We start from the raw sequence: 6512 nt of genomic DNA on the forward strand, positions 1-6512 counted from the left end.
GAGGCATGCAACCCCACCAAGAACTATTGGCTTGTCATCAGGGGAAGGACAGAATCTACAGGAGGAGAGACTGAGAACGCCTGTCAAATTAAGGGAGAGAACAGATCTGATACTTAGAAAGGACACAAATCAGGATCATATTTTGTAGCCTGTGATCCACTTGCCTTTTATTAAAAAAAAAAAAAGTCTCAGCCTCCCACAAAACCACCCACAAGTTTCTGATAATTTGGTAGCTGAGAAAATAATTTAACATTGGGTATTTTCCCCAGTGAAACTTCCAAAATCAAGGTAGGCATTTTGAACTTTTTCATTTGGTTGTTTCTTTTTCCCTTTGGCTGGGGGTGGGGGGCAGCTTAAAAATGGTTGATTTCTGTGTTTACGTTATGGAATTTAGTTAATTTCACGAGGTCCACCAAGAGTTCTCCCTCCTCAACTCTCCTCCTGAAGTAATCTGGCTTCAGGGCGAGGAACAGCCACTCTCCTTAGGAATTAAAGTGCATTTTTTCAGTAAAAGTGGGGTGGGGGAGGTGTGGTTTACACTTAAGTGATAACGATTAAAAGAGGGTGGGATGAGAGAAAATCCTATTCCTATATATAGGTATTTATAGTTAAGGTCATAATAAAAACAGATATTCTCTAAGGAAATAAGATGTACAAACCCAGTCCAGCACCCTCAGAGGTGCAAGAGTGCTAGCCTGGCTCACCGACTTTTCTGAGGCATCTTTATTAATAGAATAATCGCTTCAGATGAAAGACACAAACCTCAAATGTTAGTTTTTTCAAAGGGAAAAAACAGACCGGTAGGTTCTTCTAGTTAAAAACTCTATCTCATTCCCTTTCAGGGATAACAACATTTTAGAAATTGATTGTCTGTTTTAATATGAATCCTAGATTAACAAGTTGTGAAAAAATGTTAGATAAGTTTGTTGCTTAGAAATATTATGGTAGCCTTTAGAAACTCAGGAGGAGGCATAGTTGGTCCTTGCTATCAATAAATATCAGCTGAGGGGAAGTTAAAATTTTCCTGTAATCTCTTTATTTGATAGCTACCACCAGAATCTTACTTTCTGTTTTCCTATAAATGCTTTACTATTTCTTGGGGGACAAACCCAAGAATTTTCCAAAGAGAAGTAAATGCTACATTATTAGCTGTATGAAGAAGTGATGAGAAGGGGGAAATTGTCCTGGATTCTGGCCTCTGAGTCCAGTGTGATCTGCTTTTCACAGTGACCAGTGGGAAGGCACAGTGCCAGGGACAGGTGGATGGGAGACAGCTGTCACCCACCATATAAGCACCATTGAGAACAGGTGGACAGATTTCTTTCCGACTATATCCATCTGAAGGAAACCATATTTCAGCTACATCGACTTTTCTACCTTAGAACCCTCTGTCTTGTCTTCTCAGAGACAGAGCATAAGTGGGTCCCACCTGAAATTATGAGAAGCCAGGATATCTAAGGGAAATCTAAGTGGCTTTGTGGGATCTTATTAGTTCTCTGACCAGGGATTGCACCCAGGCCTTTGGCAGTGAAAGCGCCAAGGACCCACTAACCACTGGACCGCCAGGGAATTCCCTAAGTGCTCTTTCAACCTACTTCTCCCTTTACTCACTTATGCTGATGTGCCAAAAATTGAGAGTTCTGATTTTAAGATTTCTTAAAGGAGGAGTTCCTGACTCATCTGGCAGATCTATTTAAGTTCTGCCATTAGATCACAAAATAATTCAACAGGCTAAAACAGTGAACATAGACCATAGAGGATGAAAAGTTAACGGACTGAGACATTTCTTTTGCCTATAGTTTGGGAATGTTTTTCTTTTGTTGTGAATAGGGGGGATGGGACAGGGTGGTGAAACTGCAGTCAGACCAGCTTTTGTTTAGCTCTTTCAGAAAGGATTTCTTAAAGGTTTAAGAGGAATCAGCAAGCCAATCAGTAGGACAGAAGAACTTGGCAGAGCTTCACAGTCCTGATAGAGAATTCCTGATAGGGAATTTCTTTCATTACTGGTGTAAAATATAGTACAAGTTTCTCTCTCTCTATTTTTACCATTACTTCCCCCTCCTCCTCCTCTACTCTCCTTCCCCAAATCTTAAAATCCAGTGCGGTGTGATTTGCATAAAGTTCAACAGTGTTTCACAGTACTCCACCATGTTCCTCAGTATGAAAACCCTAATGGGCTACTCTCCGGATGCAAACAAGTCTCAAAGGCTATTGCTTTTCTATTCCACACAATATAAGGAAGCCTTCACAAATCTTCTAAGGCATAGAAGGCGTTTTTCTCTGACATTGCAGCATATACATGCTAAGCAAACAGCCAGGCCTTAATGTTATTTTAATGAAATTTCATAGCCTGATTCAGTCCTCTGCACTAGCAATTTTTCCTTCCACCCACTTTTTCTTCTCAAACACACCACCTATTTGAAATTGAAATTATCAATTATTTGTAGGCAATATATGAATGAAAATTTCTACAGTGCCGGCAGTCTCTCAGATGAGAGACTGCTATATTTGAACTTGCTCTTAAACACAAATTTCTTTCATGAATTAGAAATCACTTGGTAGCTAATTAGTTTGAATGGTGGTTCTCACTTTTTTAAGGATAATCAAACAGTTCTCCCCTCCCCTTATCACGTGTGAGGTTGCCATGGGCAGGTATCTTTATACCTGGGTGGGAGAATGAAAGATATGAAGACTCGTTTGGGAATTACTGGGTTAAGTCTTTGATATCCTGGAACAAAGATGCTGAAATGACTCACTTCACATTTCATGTAAAACTCAGAAATATTTACGCCTTAGCTAGTGCACTTAATTCACAAAGAAACACGGAAAAGTGAAAGTCGCTTTACATCAAAATCCCACTTAGAAGACAGGCTAAGAAACAATCAAATACATCACCATCACCCCAGAAAGGGCCCTCCTTTTTCTTCATTAACTTTAACAATGCCACCTGCTTACTTTACAAATAAAAATCACCCTAGGTGGCTTGGGCTTGGCTCTCTTAATAAGTTCAAGCGCTCCATTTCAGCTAGCAGAGTTAAAAAAAATCTCCACTTAAATCACATATGCAAGGGAAAGAGGATTCTAGGGAGCAGACTTTGAAAATCTGTTTTGCTGACTTATGCATACTTTGGTATAGAGAGGAAACTGGGTGGATGGCAACATCTCTCTACTGAATTACTCCGAGGACAAATAAATGATCCATTTTACCACTTGAGCCTTGGCCCACTCTAAGTTTTAAACTCAGAGCCATGCCTGGGATACCAATAAAGGTATCTTATGACAAAAGAGAACCAGGTAGAGGTTATCCTGCCAAAGACCATTCAGGACTACCTAGAAAATGATTCTCAACCTTGGCTGCCCATTAAAATCATCTGAGGAGCTTTTAAAGCCCAGGTTGCACAGCAGGCCACTTAAATGTGAAGGTCTAGAGGAGGCCCCAGGCATCAGTACTTTTTTAAATGCCCCAGGTGATTCTAATGTGCAGCCAAGATGGAGAACTACTTGCCTAGGTCAACTGGTTCTGTAACAGAAAGCACTAAGGTCACTGTTCACCTAAGCCAGATAGAAGAAAGATAAGACTCTATGCTTCCTCCCAGATTAACAGATTTAACATGCCTCAAACAAATTACCTAGGCGTTTCTCACTTTTTTGTTTGTTTTGTATTTCAATAAATCACTGTGGCTGTAAAACAGGCTGCACTGCTGACAGTATATTATTGACTTAGTAAGACTGCACCTTAAGTATGTGTTTGTAGCAAAACAGCTCGGGACAGGCCTAGGCCAAAACTCTGCGCACAAACAAAAGATAAGCCAGCAGGAGTTAATTCCTGAGTCTAGGATATTAGGAGCATGGCTTATAGGTTGACAATGATTCTATAGTTAGGAAAAAAAATAGCTGTGGTGAATAGATTCACATGATTTTACTGCCTATCTCCCTATAGCATTCATACTGTATTCGGGCGAACGTTACTGTATCAGTTGTCACCAATGAGTACTGCTTGTCTCATTTGGAATTTCACACTGTATTGTCACTTGCCCTACCCAGTCACCAGGAAAGTAAATACTTATCAGCTAGTACCTAAAACACAGATGCCAACCTCTAAAAATCTGAAAATGGATCACTCTCTCATTTTCACTCCTAATCAGAGAATCCCTGTTTGGAATTACAACCAGCCAGTGCATTAGAAATGAAAAGGTGGAAAGCATTCTGGGATATTTCTGAAAAGACCAGTAGTCCTTCCTCAGCTGTAACAAATGTTCACACGGTAGGTATCCTGACTTGGCTCAGTGTACTTGTGCCCCAAACGGCAAATCAGTTGAGTGCTACAACTGCATTTAATGATTAGGTGGCCTGCCTAGTGGCATTTTACTTCCAAAACTGAATTTCCTGGCACCCACAACAGGCCATCCTGACTATTTTAACAGTATTGGCATTAAAACCAGAAAAATCTCTCTTCGGAGTGTCTAAAAGCAAAACAGGTCATCCAAAAAACTGCATGCAAAACTGCAAGTTAAGATATTGGCAGAAGGCTCATTATCAGGAAAATATGGTTGATATTCCAGTCCCCCAAAATGGACTACAAATGGCAATTTAAAAAAAAAAAAAAAACCCCTCAGGATTCAAACAAAATTTTCACATCATTCAAAGGAGTTGAGTGCACCTTTAAAAACAACAGAAAGACTCCACTTCCACGGGCTACTCTTGCCAAATAGACGCCAGTGGATAAAAGCACTAAACCCAAGTGTTCTGTTTGATTTGGGTAATGAAACCAAACATTGACATCTGAACATGACAAGAAGTGAGATACTGCAGTCTCTATATTTTGGGTCTGGCTTTCCTTTGCTTGCTACAGAAAGCTACACTCTTATCTTCAGCCAAGTGCTCAGAGGTAGAGGAGCTGAAGTGAGTACAAGAGAATGGGGTGGATGGTGGCTGAGGAATCCAGCCTCCTGCCTAAGGGGCTACAGGGCAATCTTGGAGTATTCTCAGTCTTCAATGGGAGGTAGAATTTTCTACACTGACTTATCTGCCTTCATCAGACACCTTTTTCTCACATACATACATAAAATCACATACACATAGCTGGCAACTCACAATGATATTGCAACTTGCAGCAACTGTACACCTAGCCCAACAGATACTTTCAATCTAAATTTTATATTATCCTCAGCTTTTCTCAGGTAGATGCAAGCCAAATTTGTTCTTTTGAGATCCCTCCTTCTGCCAGGCTTCTAAACATACATTTCACTTTAACGCCTACATCTTTTGTCGCTGAAGAACAGCTGCACTAAGTGGGTGCAATGTGTTATAACATCTTTATAAATAGAAAGTGCAAGAAACAATTTTCTTAGCCAAAATACAAACAAAGCAACTAAAAGCTCTCATAGCCTACTATGCCAAGAATTTGATTTTTATAATCAATGATACAGCTAACAAAATGCTTCTAAAGCTACCAAAGTCATAGTGAATGAGTAAATATATTTATAAACATACATTTATGAAAAAAAGATATTAAGAAAATAGCCAAACTTCCCACAAAAGTTATTTGCATGAACTATCTTTAGTATACCACTCTGTGTTCAATGCACATGCATATACAATTGAATTATATTAGTGTTATTTTTATTGGCCCACTTTTCCAAAAAGAAAACAGGCTCATTTTTTAAAACTTCAAGTTATATGATTTAAAATCATTTTTGTAAAAATATCAAATACCATATAAATTCTAAATATCTTTGCTATCTGGCTGATAGCCATTCTAGAGGTGGATTCCAGCCACACGTAGTGACTCCTGATTTAGCATCTTGGCTTCCAGAGGAAACACATTTTAAGCTTTGTTCCCTGTGTTGTAATTCTGTTTTTGCAGTGGTTCTTTAAGAACCACTGTAGTTAGGATTCTATTTATAGGAAACTCAGTAGATCACCTTCAAAAATGTCAAAACATCTGCCACAAGATATGCTAAAAGCAGAAATCTAAACCTTAAGGAATTTCTCAGGATGTGGTTATTAAATGGTTTAGACTTGTGATGCTGAAAAGAAAGAATAAGTATTTTGTCAGTCTGCAGGTTCCCTTTCTTCTGACTTTGTTCTCTTTTTCAATTTGAGACCACAGTACAGTTGACCCTTGACCGACATGGGTTTGAACTGCATGGGTCCATTTATAGCCAGGTTTTTTTCAATAGTAAATACTACAGTACTACACCATCAGTGGTTGGTTGAATCCCTGGATGCAGAGGAACCACAGAAACAGAGGCCAACTATAAGTTATAGGGGGATTTTCCACTTGCACAGGTCGGCACCCTAACTCCCACATTGTTCAAGAAACAACTATACTTAGTTTTCGTGCAACCACCAGATGATTTCAAATTTAAGAGTCACAGAGAATCTAGAGGAGGGCCCAAAGAGCTGTAAGAAACCGAATGAGTGGCATCTTCATAGATTATCAAATATTTTTCAAGTGTCCAGTATTTTCACTATAAGCATCTTTGCTGCAAACATTTTCACAGCATAAC

Source organism: Neophocaena asiaeorientalis, unplaced genomic scaffold (genome assembly GCF_003031525.2).
Source record: "Neophocaena asiaeorientalis asiaeorientalis breed wild unplaced genomic scaffold, Neophocaena_asiaeorientalis_V1.1 scaffold182, whole genome shotgun sequence".
In the NCBI taxonomy this organism is placed as follows: domain Eukaryota; kingdom Metazoa; phylum Chordata; class Mammalia; order Artiodactyla; family Phocoenidae; genus Neophocaena; species Neophocaena asiaeorientalis.